We start from the raw sequence: 19,765 nt of genomic DNA, 5'->3' as shown, positions 1-19,765 counted from the left end.
GTTTATACTAATTCCTGATAATAGGACAACACTTGTGATCTCTTAAAATTCATTTTTACCTTGGGTTTTCATGGTCTCTTCATCCCTTTATCCATACTGTGTTATTTTACTTTTACTCCATGTGCATTAACCTGAAATTTAGGAGACTAGACAGATCAGGCACTTAATAAGACACACTACCAAACCCTTTCTCTCTAGGGCTGCCTAGAGGGAATACAGCCTGTGTCTGTAGTGTCTGAAATGCATTAGTATTGAAGCATATGGTGGCCAACATGAAATGAGTTGGCAATCCCAGACAGCAAGCAACAGATGACAAGCATCCATCAGAAAAACTGCTACAAGAGTTGGCATTATTTGCTACACTTGTTGGCAGTCTTAGTAGTGAGGCCAAGGATTGAATAGGCCCAGAGGCTGGATTACCTTCTCCTCCTGTGAGCTGCTCCTGTCAGATCACAGCTGATGCACATTGACGGGGCAGGGTGGGAAGGGCTGCACTGCTTTCTCCCACGTTGTACCTGTGGTTGATCCATGGAAAAACAGAAGACTTTTTGGGCTGCCTAAATCCTAGCTATTTCACCAACACCAAGTTCACAAAGACAAACAGAGATAAAGCCTGGCTGTGATCAGCATTCAGCAATCACCAAGCATCACAAAGAGGTTAGGTTACCGAAGTGTTTCAAGAATCATATGCAGTAAGTACATACCCCTTAATAAAGAGAGAATTCTGAAGCCACTGAAAAGTAAATGTTTGAACATTAAATTCTGTAACATAACAGTAAACTAAGACTGTTTGTAATACAATGAATTGCTGAGGCAGTGTGGGTGTATTTTGAAAAGAAAAATATAATGCCTCCTTTAAAACACTTACTAGATCAGTAAGTAACCATAGTAAGAAGATGCAAACAAGGTTGTTCCCAGGCAATGAAACAGGCTGCTTTTACTGCTAACAATATCTGCTTTTAAATTCATTCATGTTCGCTTTTAGAGATGATTGCATTGTTCAAACGCAAAATGAAAGACGCTGTAAGTATGTGGAATAGAATACTGTTCTAGGATTCCATGTCTGCCCTTTTCTAAAAGGGTCTCCCAGTAAAAGCAGATTGCTTTGTCTTCTGGATTATTTTTGGCCCACGCTGTTGAAGCTTCATTGCTCTTGTGACTCAAGCTGGCTTTGACCTAGTATCCAATGTCTGCACATGCTGCAATCATATCTCCTGATTGCAATGTAGATGTACCCTAAAAGAGCTACAGAAACCCTTAAAGGAGTGTCACAGTGACACACTGCTCCATGGAAGATTTTCACATGCCACTTCATAGGGAAATTACAAGAGCAGGAGAGGAAGCATGGCCCATGGATCCAATGGCACAAATTCATGCCACACTGATTCACTGGCTAACATTCCCCATGGCAAGAGAGTGAGGAAGCCACCAATGCTACTGTCACCCCAAGGCTTCCACAGTGATCATGGAGCAGCTTCACTGGTGCCTTGTGCCCCATGGGAAAGGCTTCTGACCCCTACAGCACACACCAACAACCCTTGTGCAGAGCCAATGTGCTGATTGTTTACTCTGGTTTTGCACAGGGAACCAGGATTTCAGTCCTGAATAAAGGCTGCAGGATTTGCGGCCCATGAGTAGAAATGTAGCCTGATTTGGAAAACAGTGGTGGCCCAAATCATCTCTTTCTAAATACCATAGCAGAAGTGTTCCTACTCCAAGCAAGGGAGAATTTTGTAGTAGTTAAGACACAGGGTTGTCAGTCAGGAGAGCTGGGTTCTAGTCTTGGTTCTGCATTGACTTGCTAAGAGAGTTGGCAAATCATTAACCTCACCACGTCTCACTGTTCCCATCTGTAAAATGATGATAATGCCATCTATCCGATGGAGGTGATGGTGCGGGGGAAGTTATGTCATTATTTTTCATAAAGTCTTTGAGGTGCTTGGATGGAAGGTGCTATAGAAGTGCAAGGCATTAGTATAATAAACTTGAATTCATTAAGCAGGTGAGGGACTGTGAAATTGAATCTATATTCACCTCCTTATACAATAGTGAAGCAGAAAACAAAGTTTCACTGACTCACGAAACACCCACCTCTTTTCCTCATTGTGCACTAATTAAGTTGTCACTCACTCACTTTAGCTGTAAAAGAAAGTGCTTTAGCGTAGGAGAGCACTTCATCAGCTACAGAAAGTGACTCAGCAACTGCCCGGGTTATATACTGCCTTTCTGATGTCTGAACCTTTGCAGGAGTTCCAACCAATAACAATCCAATGCTCTCCTAGATCTAATGTTAAAAAGGAAAAGAAAGAACAAAACAAATGTTTATATATATATATACAAACTAACTTATTACAGGGAGACAAATGTGATATTAATATAATATCCAACATGAAGGCAGAATCAGATACTTTATCTACACAGACAGCTTCAACTTGAGTTAAGTTATTCCTTTTGAAATACAAAATACAGGCTTCTGGCAACAGCATCATACTTTTGGTTTTCGATTTCTGATATCAAGGAAATAGTCATAAGCAAACAATTTCAGATGTTTGTGAAAATCATGCAGTCCCAAGACTCCAAACACATTCGTGAATCAATCATGTTGCAAAAAGCAAGTTTGAAGAATAAGCAGCAGAAAGATGGTTTCATAATACTTTACACTTACAGTAAAACCTCAGAGTTATGAACACCTCGGGAATGGAGGTTGTTCATAACTGAACAAAACATTATGGTTGTTCTTTCAAAAGTTTACAACTGAACATTAACTTAATACAGCTTCGAAACGTTACTATGAATGCAGGTCTCCCGAGTTGCATTTATTATCCTAACGCAGTAGGAGCTGGTGAAAATAGTAACCTAATACAGGTAAGCACAGATTCCTTGTCATATAAAATACTGACTAATTACATGGTAATCCCAACCCAGCTCACTTTCTGCACTGGGGGTTTTAGACACCAGTACAACTACACAGTTCTAGCTGCTCTGGTGCAACTGTACAAGTTTCAAATCGGGAGCAAATCACAGTTTATGTTGGTGCAAGGCTTCTACATTGAGGGCTTGAATTAGTGTAGCTATATTGGTGTATCTACACCAGTTGATAAAACCTCAGAGTAAGACAAGGCCCCAGTCTCTTATGGCAAAGACCTATACAATTTAACAGGTATGAAACCAGTAGGTTTGTATAGAAATTATTAAAAAAAAAACCTCCATATGGAATCATATCCTTTTCTGTAGACTTTTTAAGCATTAAAATAGAGAATATTGATAGGTTCTATATATAGAAAGGTTCCCATTCTCCAAGACTCCATGAGGATGGATGGCAGACCCCTAAGAAATACTTAGTTGCTCCAGGAAGTGGATCTGATGAATCAGGCCAATTGTTTTCAAAAGTGCCCACTAACTTTAGGATGCCTCAGTTGTTAGGTGCTCACCTTGGACACCTGATTTTCAGACCTGCTGTACACCTGCAGTTCCACTGACTTGTAGGCAGTGTGTAAGTAATAGAATTGGAATTTATGCAGGATATCAATCGTAACCTTATTTCTTGGGGAAAATGCCATGGGATCTTTAACTAAGACAAGTATAATTTGTTTCATCCAAGATAAACTAATTTCCACAGTACAATGCCCTCAGGTATCATGCTGGTAACTCTACTACCCCACACAAATGCCAATGTCATGCTGCCTAGTGCCTGCCTACATTTCCCTAAAGATTTAGCTAGAGGTGTCATTTTCCATTTCCTGTCCTCAGATGTTGGGTTGTGTTACTGTGTGCCACTGAATTCCATCTCAGAGAGGGCTACATTTCAGTCAGGATCATCAAAGTGCTCCTTATATGTAAGTTTCAATAGCAAAATGTTAGGTAAGCTAAACTATAGGTGTGACTGCCAGCTTCATCCATGAATATAACATATTATTTGTTGATTAAATAGTTCCTTTCCCCAAGGATTTCAAGCATTTTACAAATACCCATTTGAGGCAGATAAACCGTGTTATTCCCATTTCGCAGATGAGGAAGTAGGGAAGTGAAGTGAATTTTTCTAAGGAAGCCCATGGCAGAGCTAGGAATGGAACCCAGGGCTCCCAAGTCACCACCCTATGGCTCACCCAGAAAAACATCCTGCCTAAGGTTATGTAGCCCTTTGGAATACCTTGATATAAAAGGTTCTAGAGAAAGGAAACATTATTATAGAGCTCTTTCCATCCTTATTGAAAAAGGATCACTATACACCTTATTGGATTACTGAATTCACTTAGCAGGGGTACTTGACTAGTTTGTGTTATTTTTTGGTTTTCGGGCTTTAGTTGATAACCTTATCAAAATTCTTTCCCCAGAAACTACAAAATCTTCCTAAAATAATTACCATGTGCACACACCCTCAAGTAAGACTTGTTTAGGATGAATTCTTTGAACCATAAATCTGAACCATAGATTTACTATGAAACAGTGCAGCAGTAAAAAGATAGGAAACAAAGGGTAAGAATAATGAGAATAGGGTCAGTTTTCACCATAGAGAGAGCTAAATAGTGCGGTCCCCCAAGGATCTGTACTGGGACAAGTGCTATTCAACATATTCATAAATGATCTGGAAAAAGGGGTAAACAGTAAGGTGGCAAAGGGTATGTCTACACTATGAAATTAGGTCAATCTTACAGAAGTTGATTGCATATTTCCACACTAAGCGCATTAAGCTGGCGGAGTGTGTCCACAGTACCGTGGCTAGCGTTGACTTTCGGAGCGTTGCACTGTGGGTAGCTATCCCACAGTTCCTGCAGTCTCTGTTGCACATTGGAATTCTGGGTTGAGCTCCCAATGCCTGATGGGGCAAAAACATTGTCACGGGTGGTTTTGGGTCCATGTCGTCAGTTGCCCCTCCCTCCGTGAAAGCAACGGCAGACAATTGTTTCGCGCCTTTTTCCATGCAGAGGCCATACTGCTGTCAGCAGACGGTGCAGTAGGACTGCTAACCGTCGTCATCATCCACCGCTTCCGCTGCAACTCTGCTCTGCTGCTCTTGTCTCCATAGTTAATTTCTCCATGTTGTCTGTCATGTGCTCCCGGGTACTTGTGTTCTTCCTCGGGAAATGTGTACGGTGCTAACCGTCGTCCTCCACCGCTTCCGCTGCAACTCCACTCTCCCGGTGCTATGAATCCACCTCCCAGGTCCTCTCGTCATTCTGTATAAATATCTATTCTCATGGCATCTGTCGTCATCCACCGCTTCCACTGCAATTCTGCTCTCCTGCAGACGCCAATCCAAGGCAAGCATGGAGCCTGCTCAGCTCACTGCTGCTGTTGTGAGCATTGCAAACACCTCGCACATTATCCTGCAGTATGTGCAGAACCTGCAAAAGCAGGCAAGGAGGCTACGACAGTGCGATCACGATAGTGATGAGGACATGGACACAGACGTCTCTCAAAGCACGGGCCCTGGCAATTTGGACATCATGGTGGTAATGGGGCAGGTTCATGCCATGGAATACCAATTCTGGGCCTGTGAAACAAGCACAGACTGGTGGGACCGCATAGTGTTGCAGGTCTGGGATGATTCCCAGTGGTTGCGAAACTTTCGCATGCGTAAGGGCACTTTCATGGAACTTTGTGATTTGCTTTCCCCTGCCCTGAAGCGCAAGAATAGCAAGATGAGAGCAGCCCTCACAGTTAAGAAGCAAGTGGAGATAGCCCTCTGGAAGCTTGCAATGCCAGACAGCTACCAGTCAGTCGGGAATCAATTTGGAGTGGGTAAATCTACTGTGGGGGCTGCTGTGATCCAAGTAGCCAATGCAATCACAGAGCTGCTGCTATCAAGCGTAGCGACTCTGGGAAATGTGCAGGTCATAGTGGATGGCTTTGCTGCAATGGGGTTCCCTAACTGGGGCAATAGACGGAATGCATATCCCTATCTTGGGACCGGACCACCTTGGCAGCCAGTATGTAAACCGCAAGGGGTATTTTTCAATGGTGCTGCAAACACTGGTGGATCACAAGGGACGTTTCACAGACATCAGCATGGGATGGCCAGGAAAGGTGCATGACGCTCGCATCTTCAGGAACTCTGGTCTGTTTGAACAGCTGCAGGAAGGAACTTACTTCCCAGACCAGAAAATTACCGTTGGGGATGTTGAAATGCCTGTAGTTATCCTTGGGGACCCAGCCTACCCCTTAATGCCATGGCTCATGAAACCATACACAGGCACCCTGGACAGTAGTAAGGAGCAGTTCAACTATAGGCTGAGCCAGAGCAGAATGGTGGTAGAATGGGCATTTGAACGTTTAAAAGCTCGCTGGCACAGTTTACTGACCAGGTTAGACCTCAGCAAAACCAATATTCCCATTGTTATTGCTGCTTGCTGTGTGCGCCACAATATCTGTGAGAGTAAGGGGGAGATGTTTATGGGGTGGGAGATGTTTATAGGGGGAGATGGTGGGGTGGGAGGTTGAGGCAAATCGTCTGGTGGCCGATTACGCACAGCCAGACACGAGGGCAATTAGAAGAGCACAGCTGGGCACCCTGAACATCAGAGAAGCTTTGAAAACCAGTTTCATGACTGGCCAGGCAACGGTATGACAGTTCTGTTTGTTTGTCCTTGATGAAAACCTGCCCCCTTGGTTGACTCTACTTCCCTGTAAGCCAACCAACCTCCCCCCTTCAGTCACCGCTTTCAGAGGCAATAAAGTCATTATTGTTTCAAAATCATGCATTCTTTATTAATTCATCACACAAATAGGGGGAAAACTCGCAAGATAGCCTGGGAGGGGTGGGTGAGGAGGGAAGCACTGGGTGGGGTGGTGGATGAGGGAGAAGGGAAGGACAAGGCCATACTACAGTTCAAAACTTCTTGAATGCCAGCCTTTATTGCATGGGCAATCCTCCGGGGTGGAGTGGCTGGGTGCCCGTAGCCTCCCCCCTAACCCCCCCATCCGTTATTGGGCATCGGGGTGAGGAGGATATGGAACTTGGGGAGGAGGGCAGGCAGTTATACGGGGGCTGCAGTGGTGGTCTGTGCTCATGCTGCCTTTCCTGCAGCTACACCAGACACCTGAGCGTGTCAGTTTACTCCCCCATTAGACTCAGCATTGCATCCTGCCTCCTTTCATCATGCTCCTGCCTCCTCTCACCACATTCCTCCCTCCTCTCATTGCATTCATTTAACACTTTCCTGGTCTCTGCCATTGTTTGCCTCCACACATTCTGCTGAGCTCTTTCAGTGCGGGAGGACTGCATGAGCTCTGAGAACATTTCATCGCGAGTGCGTTTTTTTCGCCTTCTAATCTGTGCTAGCCTCTGGGACGGAGATGATAGGGGGAGCGTAGAAACATTTGCAGCTGTAGGAGGAAAAAAGGGAGAGTAGTATTTAAAAAGATACATTTTAGAGAACAAAGGGAAGACTATTTCACACTGAATCAAGTGATTCACATTATATAGCACATGAGCTTTTGGTACAAGGTCGCATTTTGCCTCTTATATTGAGAGCCTGCCGGTTTGGTGTGAGACATCACACACGCTCAGCCGGGCAACAGTATTCGGCTTGCAGGCAGTCATGGTAAGGCAAAGGGTTTCGTCTTCTTCAATCTTCATAACATGTGGGAACGGTTTCAAACAGCAACGCCCTCCTTTCCCATACCAAGCAAAGCTCGTTGGGTTGGCCATTTAAAAGGAGGGACTGCAGTTTTAGGGTGAATGTAAAGCACAACCCAACCCCCCCCAATTCTCTAGGATGATCACTTCACCCCCCGCCCCCCACCACATGGCTAGTATCAGGGAAGATCCTTGTCAGCCAAACACAAACAGCTCAGCATGAAAGGGCCTCCCCCCACAGCGTGGCCAACAGCGGGGATGATTTCTTTTCAGCCAAAGGCAAACAGCCCAGCAGGAACGGGCACCTCTGACTGTTCCCTTAAACAAATTTCCTGTATTTGAACCAGGTGACCGTGAATGATATCACTCTCCTGAGGCTAACACAAAGAGATAAAGAATGGACGTTGCTTGAATGCCAACAAAGCCTGGGCCCATTCGCTGCAATGCTTCGTTCTGCAATGATTCCAGACTACTTGCTATTGGCTTGGCATGGTAAAAGTGTCCTACCATGGAGGACAGAATAAGGCTGACCTCCCCAGAAACCTTCTGCAAAGGCTTTTAGAGTACCTCCAGGAGAGCTTCATAGAGATGTCTCTGGAGGATTTCCACTCCATCCCCAGACACGTGAACAGACTTTTCCAATAGCTGTACTGGCTGTGAATGCATCCCAAGTCTTCAGGGCAAATTAATCATTAAACATGCTTGCTTTTAAACCCTGTATTATATTTACAAAGGTACACTCACCAGAGGTGTCTTCTCCGGTTTAATGGTCCGGGAGCCCGCCTTGGGAGTGTATTGGGTCCAGAGTGATGAACAGTTCCTGGCTGCTGGGGAGAAGGGATTCACCACTTGCCTGCTGTGCACTATCCTCAACCTCCTCCTCCTCCTCCTCCTCTTCCTCATCCACAAAATCCTCATCCCTGTAGCATGAGACTCCCCCCTTGCAGGTGCACGGACAGTGATGGGGTAGTGGTAGGGGCCCCACCTAGAATTGCATGCAGCTCATCATAGAAGCGGCATGTATGGGACTCTGACCCGGAGTGACCATTTGCATCCTTTGTTTTTTGGTAGGCTTGCCTCAGCTCCTTAACTTTCACGTGGCACTGCTGTGTGTCCCTGTTGTAGCCTCTGTCCATCATGCCCTTGGCATTTCATCTTTTGGAACGGAGTTCTGCCTGCACGGATTCTTCTCCCCATGCAGTGATCAGATCAAGTACCTCCCATTCAGTCCATGTTGGAGCTCTTTTGCGATTCTGGGACTCCATGGTCACCTGTGCTGATCAGCTCGCCACATTGGCCAAACAGGAAATGAAATTCAAAAGTTCCCGGGGCTTTTCCTGTCTGCCTGGCCAGTGCATCTGAGTTGAGAGTGCTGTCCAGAGCAGTCACAGTGGAGCATTCTGGATAGATCCTGGAGGCCAATACCGTCAAATTGCATCCATACTACCCCAAATTCAACCCAGCGAGGTCGATTTTAGCGCTATTCCCCTCTCTGGGGAGGAGTACAAAAATCGATTTTAAGAGCCCTTTAAGTCGACAAAACAGGCTTGGTCGTATGGACAGGTGCAGGGTTAAATCAACCTAATGCTGCTAAATTCGATCTAAACTTGTAGTGTAGATCAGGGCAAAGTTTGCAGATGATACAAAATTACTCAAGATAGTTATGTCGAAAGCTAACTGTGAAGAGTTACAAAGGGATCTCACATAACAGGGTGACTGGGCAACAAAATGGCAGATGACATTTAATGTTGATAAATGCAAAGTAATGCACATTGAAAAGCATAATCCCAAATTATGTATACATACAAAATGATGGGGTCTAAATTAGCTGTTGCCACTCAAGAAAGAGACCTTGGAGTCATTGTGGATTGTTCTCTAAAAACATCCAGTGTGGAGTAGCAGTCAAAAAAGCTAACAGAATGTTAAGAACCATTATGAAAGGGATAGATAAGAAGACTGCAAATATCATATTGCCACTATATCAATTCAAGGTACGCCCACACCTTGAACACTGTGTGATGTTCTGGTCACCACATCTAAAAAAAGATGTATTAGACTTGGAAAATATACAGAGAAGGGCAACAAAAATTATTAGGAACACATGGAACAGCTTCCATGTGAGGAGAGATTAATAAGACTGGGACTGTTCAGCTTTGAAAAGAGATGACTAAGGAGGGATGCAATAGAAGTCTACAAAATCATGAATGATGTGGAGAAAGTGAATAAGGATGTGTTATTTACCCCTTCACATAACACAAGAACCAGGGGTCACCCAATGGAATTAATAGACAGCAGGTTTAAAACAAACATAAGTACTCATTCACAAACAGACAGTCAACCTGTGGAACCCATTACCAGGGGATACTGTGAAGGCCAAAAGTGTAACTGGATTAAAAAAAGGATTAAATAAGTTAATGGGGGATAGGTCCATCAATGGCTATTAGTCAAGATGGTCAGGGATGCAACCTCATGCTCTGGGAGTCCCTAAAGCTCTGGCTGCTAGAAACTGGGACCGGATGACAGGGGATGGATCACTCAATAATTGTCCTGTTCTGTTCATTCCCTCTAAAGCATCTAGCACTGGCCACTGTCAGAAGACAGGATACTGGTTTAGATGAACCATTGGTCTGACCCAGTATGGCCATTCTTATGTTAGTTACAATATATTGTCTTTCCTTGAAGAATGTATCTTTGATTTGTAAAGACTTTCTTGACATTTCAGTTGTTCAGGGATGACTAATATAACAACCCGTACAGTGTTTTGGAAAACAGTTCAGATGCCCCTCAGATAGTTTCATCCTACACCAGCCTATATTTCAGTCTGCTTCCAGATCAAGAATAATATATAGTTTCATAGCTATGTAATTATTACTGTTTTGTGTATTGCACCTTTAAATCTCAGGAGTCTGCTGGAGCTGCCATTTTGTGGCAGCCTGTTGCAGACGATGCACATACTGTGCTCTATCATGAAGATCTGGCTTTGGTTATTTCTTGTAGAAGAATGGACTCACTGCTACTGTGCCCATTTGTAGCTGATGGTGGCACAGTTGCTTTCTTCTCTCGTACCCCTTGCTGACAGTCACTCCAGTCCTGCCTCTCCTTGCAACTTGACCCTCCAGGCATGTCATTTTAAAGTCTCTCCTATTCCAAAGGACTGCTGTCCCAAGTCTACATAAAAAGATACCTAAAGTTCCATTCTCTTCCACCCCTCTTCCTGGGGAATTACTAAGGCCCACAGGTCCTCAGCTGGGATCTTCAACATAGACCATCCAAGGAAATCCCCACACAAGTAGTTCTAGTCAAACTCAGCTGCCAGTACTTTGCTAAACCCTGTCATGAAGGGAGAACCCACATCTCCTGACATCTTGGTACTCCATCAGTCACAGCTCCATATTAAACCATTGTTTGGGCCCAATGCAGTGAGAATCACCAGCTCTTGTAGCCTTTGCCTTTTAACTGTCCACACACAAGGTTTTCCTAGCCTCAGGTGGCCAGGCCTAACACCCTCAGCTTCCTGGGCTAACTTTCCAGGTCCCATGCCCTCCTTTCTCAGGACTTCTTGAAATGACTCATCCTAATGATTGTGAAGTTCTTTTTGGCTCTTATTTCAGAGTGTGGGCTCTCAGATTTCTTCCTGGCTCAGGCCCCTCTAGTTCTGGCTGCAAGCTTCAGGCCTCCCAGCCATCTGTCTGCCTGTAGCCCAAGAGAGAAAACTCCCAACTACCTCTCACTTAGGTATTCTCCCTGGGCTTTTTCCACTACTCTGTGGTCCTTTCCTTTATGAAGACTCAGCTTCTCCCCCAGCTGGGCCTCCTCTTCAATTGGACCTAGCCCTCCCTCCAGGTGCAAGCAGGTGCCTTAATTGAGCTCTCTAGCTCCAGTTAACCCTTTCAGTGCCAATATGAGGTAGATAGCCCACCACACAGCCCTTAATCTAAAATACAATTAATTCAGACTGAGAGGATATAGCTGATTTTTTGCATATGGGAAAAGCATATCAAGTAGGTTTGATGCTTGGCCCCTGAGAACACCAAATGGAGAAAAAATTAGCCTGGTTATGTCTTTTGTGGAAGGTTTGACTGTAAAAAGGCACAGACTCCATGTTTCGAGTATAGGAAGGCAGGGTTTTCTCATCCCTTAGCAGTCAAAATATCTCACACTAGACCTCTTTCTGGATGCACCTCTCCCTCAACCCTTATTTTAGATTCAAATCTATCATCATGGGATATTTCCCTCTATTACTGGACACTATATACTCAAATACTGACTTAGGAACAGAAACACAGATCCACTAAGGTTCTTGGGTGCCTAAACCCCAGATTTAGGCACCTAAATTCAATTTTTAGGCATCGCTGCAATCCACAAGCCACCTGCTCAGCTACTGCTTAACCCTGTAAGCATCCAAACTCACTCAGCGCCTAAGCTTTTGCAGTAAAAGTTCCCTATGTGCCTATGTTTCTGCCTCTGGACATGTGTATTACTGCCTCCCTCTAGGTGTCTGGATGCCCATCTCCTGTCTAACCCTCAGTGCAATCCCTAGACTGGGAGAAGATAGGTGGGGAAACTCCTAATTTGCCTCAGGGACCCAATCCTGTAGGCATGCTCAGAGGCTGCCTAACTCCATACAAAAGAGCTGGACGGGGAACCTCCCTTATAACCTTTAGCCAGGTGGTTAGGGTACTCACCTGGGATGTGAGAGACCTCCCAGTTTAAATCCCCCCTCTGCCTGGTGAGGTGAAAGGATCTACACAGGGATGTGCTACCTCTCAGCTGAGAGCCCTAGCTACCAGGTTATAGAGTCATTATCAATCTTTCTGGTGCTCAATTAGTATTTAATTAATTAATCAAGTGGAACAACTTTCATAGAAGAGATTGAGGGAGATCCACATCAGACTAATCTATAATCCAGTGGCTTAGACACTCTCCTGAGAGGTGGTAGAACCCTATTCAAATCCCTTCTCTTCATCAGGTGGAGGAGGGACTTCAACCTGTGGCCTCCTACATCCTGGAAGCGTACCCTAAGTACTGGGCTAAAAGTTATAAAGGTGAGCCTCTTCATTTTGTGTGGCATTAGGCAGCCTCTGAGCATGTCTGCTGGATTGGACCCCAGAAGCGTGTTTGGCAGAGGAGCACCTATCTTCTCCTGGTTCATGGATTGCTAGCCGAGAGAGGTGACTAAATCTAGGCATTATGGAGGCACCTGTCTTCATGAGGCAGACGGGGTGTAGGACACATCCCTCTGGTCGACATCTCTCATTGGCAAGGTTAGGCATCACGCCTCCTGGCATGCTGGATTTTGTAGCTCACATTCTAAGGTACCTATCTCTCCCCACATATTGTAGAGGGAGCCTAGGCACCTAACTCAGGCTTTGTGAATCACAGTGTGGTTCCTATGATTTTTCTAGGTGTTAGGCATTACAACACGGAGAGTTTGTGGAGCCGGGTCCAAAGGCTTCAAAATTGTTAAAAGAAGTTAATTTATCTTCTAACAATCTGGATCTCTTCATTTGGTTCTACAATGTAGATCACCAATTATTCATAAAATTGTTGTTAAATATAATTAAGAATTACTACAGCAACTGAAAATTGCCACATTGTCTGTTTGCTGCTGTTAGAAATCAGAGTTTTGCCAGGTGTCCAGGATCAGACAAAAACAGTTCTATTGTTTAGAAAATGTGTGTGCAGGTGTTAGTTTTATGCTGATTTAGCCTAAAGAATGTAAATGTTTTCTACAAAAATCAAACGTCTTCATCTCTTCTCAGCACAACTACTGCAACTCCCTTCTGTACGGCCTGCAAATCCCAGCTTTCCAGATTCCAAAATTCACAAAAAACTGCTGCCTGCCTTCTCACATGCACAAAGAAGCATGAACTTATCACTCCCTTTCTCACAAAATGCCAGTAGGTCAGCATTCATTTCAGTATACTGTTCAACACTGACCTTGCTTTTAAAACCTTTCACATACTTAGTCCCCTGCAACTATGTAGCTGACTTCAGGGACTTTGTCTCTCTTTCTGCTCTTCTTTTCAGGCCCTCCACTTGTCTAGAACAATACTCATTAATATGTTTTGCACTTATATAGTATGTTCATCTGAAGATCTCACAACCCTTTATAAAGGTGGATAAGTATTTCTCCCATTTTAGAAATGGTGGGGAAAGAGAAGTTAAGGTTGAAAGCCAAGATTTTCAAATATGGCTGGCTAAAGTCAGGCATGATTCATGAAAAAGAGGTTTGATTCTCAAAAGTACAGAGCACCCATACAGCTCCCAACTGACCTCAGCACCTCTGAAAATCAGGCCACTGATTTAGGTGATAATTAATATGGATTTTGATATCTCATACCCAAATTTGAAACTTTTGATCTAAGAGACTTGTCGGCCACAGTGGGAGTAGATTTTCTGGAATTTTTAAAAATAAATATTGATTTCAGACCCGATCTAGCAAAGCACTTAAGCACATGTTTAATTTTAAGTATGTGAGAAGAACCAGTAACTTCAAAGGGACTTTTCACATGTTTGAAGCTAAACCCCATGCTGAAGTGCTTGCTAAATCATGGCCTTAGCCTTCTGCTTGCAGAAGCTTCCTTTTAATCCTATTAGCTCCACCTCATTTAAAACTTTCTGCAGTATTATTTTTCTTGGGAGCTTTCCTGCAAGGTGATTTCAGTGGAAATGCAGGTGCCCAGACAGTGCCCAAAGGCAGATGCTTGCCCCAAATTTGGGCCTGAGCAAGAGAGTCAACATGTAGCTTGGATTCCTGAGCCATCTCATTTTTGTAGGAAAAGATCCACTCTGAGAGTGTATTGAGGACAATAGGAACATTTTTACAATTGTTTTCATTGCCTGTGCTCATTTTAACCATCTATTCCCTTCCCAGCAAAGCATGGTACAAATCAATACAAAGCCCTTCTAAAAGCAGTCTGTATGAAACTTTAAGCAGAATGGTTAATTAATTCTTCTTTTTCTCTCATTATTCGTATTTTTACAAGCAAAGAACACAATGCCCACAGCTTACGTAGAGGGTAACAGGAAAACATTGCATTTGCAATTGTATTTGGTTTAGAAATCCCCAAACAGGAAAATTATGTTTGTTTGCTTTTTCGTAGGTCTCATGTGCGCCAGGCATTTGAAATATTCACAAATTAATAACGCCCCACTCACATTGCACAAAGCATTGCTGCCAGTTCTTTTTGAGTTTCCTTCCTCCCCTTCTTCTTCAGATTCCATGGAATAAAATTAGCAGCTGTCTGCCAGGGTGAACATTTCATTTCAAAGTTCCGAGAAGGTGCTGACTGTCTGCCAGCTACTGAATTAAGAACAAAACAAATTACAAGCAACATCTTCCAACTTTCAATTACCTTTGGCTGAAAATGTGCATTTCTAGCCATGTGAACACTAAATCCACCATTGAACATGCAGAAAACAGATGTTTTAGAAAGGATACTTTAATATTACAAGAAAGATAAGGCAACACTTGATTAAAATAAGAATTGGATATTGATTAGTTTTATTAAAATTAAAGCTGCTAGATTCCTTATTTATGATCAGAAGGACCTTGTAACAATTTGAAGTTTAAGCTGGTGTAAATTAGCACAGCTCCACTAATTTCAGTAGAGCTATGCTTATTGACACCATCTAAGGATCTGACTCTTAAATTTCTAAATGGTATCTTAAAACCCTGTGAAGCACGGAATTCTGAAGGTGTTATCATTTATACAGTAATATTTTTAAAACACAGATATCAGTTTGTAGTGCATATAATTCACTTGAAAAAATACATTACTGGTTCTTTTACTGAAGAATTTGAGGTAAGGTGCAATATGGCATATCCAATGAGTTATCAATTGTCTTCAGTTTCATAATTTTCCACGTGCAAACTTTTTATTTAATGCTTATCCAAAAGTCCTTTTTTTAAAAAAAAAAAAAAAAACTTGCTTGTTTTAGTTTTATATCAATCTTTCCATTGCTGAACAAATTTTAAACAGCCTCACTTATTCTGCTTCTGACAGATTAAGAGAGTAGGCAAAATTGTGCAAAATGTTCAGAAGAGTAGGTTGTTTTGAAAGCACATTTTTACCTGGTTTGGTGGTTGTGATTGATTTGGTTCTGGTTTCCTGATTGGCTGAGCCTATTCCAGGTAGTGCAGAAGTTTTGTTTTCATAACACTGACGGTCTGGATCCAAGATTTAAAACAAAACAACAACAACATATAGTTTTTAAAAAAGGACCCTCTCCTGCAAACACTTTTGGTTTTAGTGCTTATTGTCATGAACAATCCCACTGAAGTCAAAAGTGTTATTGGAGGATTGGGCTCTGATATTGGCAACAAATTAGAGAACTAAATCCAGAAAGGATGAGACGTAAATGAATGGAAAATATAATAGGAAGAATTATGCCAATATCACACCCTTAGATCCAGAATCTTATCTCAGTTATACTAGTGTAAATCCAGAGTGACAATATTTACTTCGCTTCAGTCATTCTAGATCAAAAAGAAAAGGAGGACTTGTGGCACCTTAGAAACTAACCAATTTATTTGAGCATAAGCTTAATAATAAGCTTAATAATAATAAGCTTAATGCTCAAATAAATTGGTTAGTCTCTAAGGTGCCACAAGTACTCCTTTTCTTTTTGCGAATACAGACTAACACGGCTACTACTCTGAAACCTGTCATTATTTTAGATCAGTGATTTTTAACCTGTGGCATGCAGACCCCTGGTGGTCCACAGACTATGTCGAAGAGGTCCGGGAAAGGTGACTAGGAAAATAAAATTTCAGATCCCAAAAAAGGCATTCCGTTTTTCTGATCCATCATTGGGTATGTGAGTACTCCCACCTACAGGTCAAAACTTTGAAGTATTGTCATTACTAGAGAAGCCCGCTGTTTAGGGCCCTGTCTCGTGCTGTGTCAAATGCTGTGCTGAACATGTGCAACATTCATAGTTGAATTCTGCTCAGTCAGTTTTCAGTCTAAGACTTCTATGGTAGGGGTCCGCAGACCACAGGTTGAATTTCCAAAGGACATTCAAGATGAAAAAAGGTTGAAAACCCACTGTTCTAGATTTACACAACTATACATTAGGTAAAAATCTGGCATCCTACTCAAGCATCTTTGAATTTTTTATTCTAAATAATTCCCCATTCATACTTCTCTTCCTAATCTCTCTCACTCTAATATGAAATGTTGTTCTAAAATAAACTACCTTACAACAATTAGTTTATCAGTTCTATCTATGTAAGAATATTTAGACTAGAAGCAATAGACTACAGTGTGTTCATCTAGTAGCAGCAAAGTGAAGCAGGAGTTTCTAGTTCCAATTATAATCATCAATCCCATTTCCACTCAGGCAGCTGTAAGAGGCATTGAGGTGTTTATGCTGGAGGAGGACCTCAGTAGTAATTTTTACTCTAAATGGTGCACACTGCTGTCGCTTGCCATTTAAATTGTAGTTTTCTTGACTTGCATTGGAGTTGTATGATATTCTTTAAGTTTTGAAATTTAGTCATGCAAGATGTATTACATTTTTTAGCTTCATCTGGCTATTCCTTAGTAAAAAGAAAACAAAAAAAATGCATGACTGAACCAATTAAGTAAATCCAGCAGTAAACTGCGTTCAATTTTAGCACATCCCAGAAGAAGGTGGTGACTTTTATTCCGCCTCTTTCCTTTGCCCTAGTGTTCTCAGTTGGAGAACAAGGATTGACACCAGTTTTCTTTGGAAAGACTTCTGTTGGCTTTCGTTTGAGTGGAATGCTGTCATTCTGAATACAGGGAAATCTCCCAGGATACCATCAAAGGATGCAATGAGAATTTGATCTTTATTATTTGTATTATGGTAATACCATAAAACTGCAGTCAGGATTGGACTTCATTATATTAGGTGTTGTACAAACATATAGCCTATACAGTATAATAATGCTTCAGAAGAAAGTGATGCCCAGAATATTCCTGGCCGATTGTCAATGTTGTCATAGGGAGATTCCTTCCTGAACCCTACTGCAATTGGCTCATACCCTGGAGCATGACAATGAGTTACTTGGTCTTAACCTGTATGATTACAAATGTTATAATTGGTCATAAAGTTATCTAATCTAGTTTATAAATCCAGTGCTTGTCTCTATGAGCCCCTATGATTGTGAATTCCACAGGCTGATATAGTCATTTATGAACAAGTATCTTCACTTACTTGTTTTAAATCTATCTGCTTTTAACTCAACAGGTGACACTCCCTCTTCTCTTACTATGGGACAAAGGAGAGACTGAGCAGTTTTAACTATACTCTCCATAATACTACAACTCCCCTCTTGCCATTGAAGACCCATGGACAGTTTTTCTCCACACGTTTCTAAAATCCTCACTAGTGGAATGAGAACTGTAATAGAAAAAAGGATTGAGTCCCTCCCTACTTTCACTGAAAACCATCACTATAGTGATTGTAAATGCAGCAAAAATATGCCAAGGTCATACAAACATCACGCAGAATTGTCAGCTCCCAAAGCTGACATCAGTCTCTCTTTCATTGCCCTGGCAAACAGTGAACAGATAACAGGATACTGAAGACTATGGTGTTGACCTTTCCCTATTGGCTGGAGTGTATTTAAACTCAGCTCCTCTTAAGAATGATCTCAGACCAGCAGGGCTAAAACTTTTAAAGAGAAGGCCTTTGGTGTCTCTTTGGCAAAACATGCTGCTTTCTACACAAAGGGGGCCAGATTCTTCTCTCACTTAGGGCTTGTCTACATGTGAACAGGTTTCAGAGTAGCAGCCGTGTTAGTCTGTATCCTCAAAAAGAAAAGGAGTACTAGTGACACCTTAGAGACTAACAAATTTATTTGAGCATAAGCTTTCGTGAGCTACAGCTCACTTCATCGGATGCATGAAGTGGAAAATACAGTGGGGAGATTTATATGCACAGAGAACATGAAACAATGGGTGTTACCATACACACTGTGACAAGAGTGATCAGGTAAAGTGAGCTATTGTGAGCTGTATGAGCTTATGCTCAAATAAATTTGTTAGTCTCTAAGGTGCCACAAGTCCTCCTTTTCTTTTAGCGGATACAAACTAACACGGCTGCTACTCTGAAAACTACTCTTATTGCAGAATCACAGTGTCTTTTTCTGGTTTGCTTTAATCCACAACAGCTATTCCCACTTTATACGCACCCCTACCTTATTCTGGAACAGCTTCCCTGTGTAGACTAGCCATTATACTGAAGTCAATGGGAGTAGCTCCTGTGTAATAGAGCAGAAATGGGTTACTTTCCTCTTCCAAACAGCTTTTTTCCTGCAGCTGTCAAATCTGTAATGCTGTAGCAGTTGAACTATTAAGATGGTTTCCAAATGTCATGCACCATTGATTAGGAAACAGGTTTTGATACCACAGAATTTGTTCTTTGCCGAATTCCTGATAATTTCAGGATGTCATGAGGCTCATTGTTAAGCATCATGAGATGTCTGACATGGAAAAATACAGAATAGTCCTGTTCAGATAAAGCCAGATTTAACTGAAGTTAGAAATTAATTAAAGGATATATGTCCATGGGGTATGGGCTCCTTTCTGGCTATTACAGACAGACAATATAATGGAAACAGTGCAGTGGCAAGAAAATTACAAGTATATGCTAAGAGGGAATGGAAATGTTAACTACACAGATTGTTACAAAGCAACCATTATAATATAGTACAGAAAAAGAATAAGCATACTATATATTGAACACTTGTGTTTTCAATTTAACCTTATCAGATGAAAAATAGGTCTCTTCCAATGACCAGTCCATGGAAAATTATAAGCAAAATACACCTCCTAAATTCCACTATTCAAGAATAGTTCTGCCCTTAGTCATACCCATGAAACCCTGTTGAAACCAGTGAGGTTGTAAGGGCAGATTGTGACCCTTTGTCTATGCAATTGAGATCTCAGAAGGTAGAACAGTGGGCAGAATGTGTCCAGCTGTATAAAAGATTCAGTGCCAAATCCAGAGATAGTAAGCTTTTGGGGGCAAGGACCATCTCTTAGTTCTGTATTTGTACATTTTGATAGTGCAACCAAAGTAAGACCCAATTAACAGTGAAATGACTGTGATTATACATTCTTAATAAATTAGTGTCCCCTACTTTACTCACTATAGGTTCAATCTTTCAATAGGCAAAGCACACTCAACTCCCATCAGCAGAGGAGTTGA

The 19,765-nt window shown here is 42.3% G+C and overlaps 1 protein-coding gene across 3 annotated transcripts in view; it reads left to right on the top strand.

The window, feature by feature from the left end:
- GALNT15 (polypeptide N-acetylgalactosaminyltransferase 15) overlaps positions 1 to 19,765 on the top strand; it is a 43,867-nt gene that overhangs the window by 11,691 nt on the left and 12,411 nt on the right. The window lies entirely within an intron of this gene.

The sequence above is a fragment of the Lepidochelys olivacea genome (assembly GCF_965140295.1).
Source record: "Lepidochelys olivacea isolate rLepOli2 genome assembly, chromosome: 2".
Classification (NCBI taxonomy): domain Eukaryota; kingdom Metazoa; phylum Chordata; order Testudines; family Cheloniidae; genus Lepidochelys; species Lepidochelys olivacea.
Note: the sequence above shows the minus strand (reverse complement) of the source record. Positions and strands in the feature narration are given on the sequence as shown.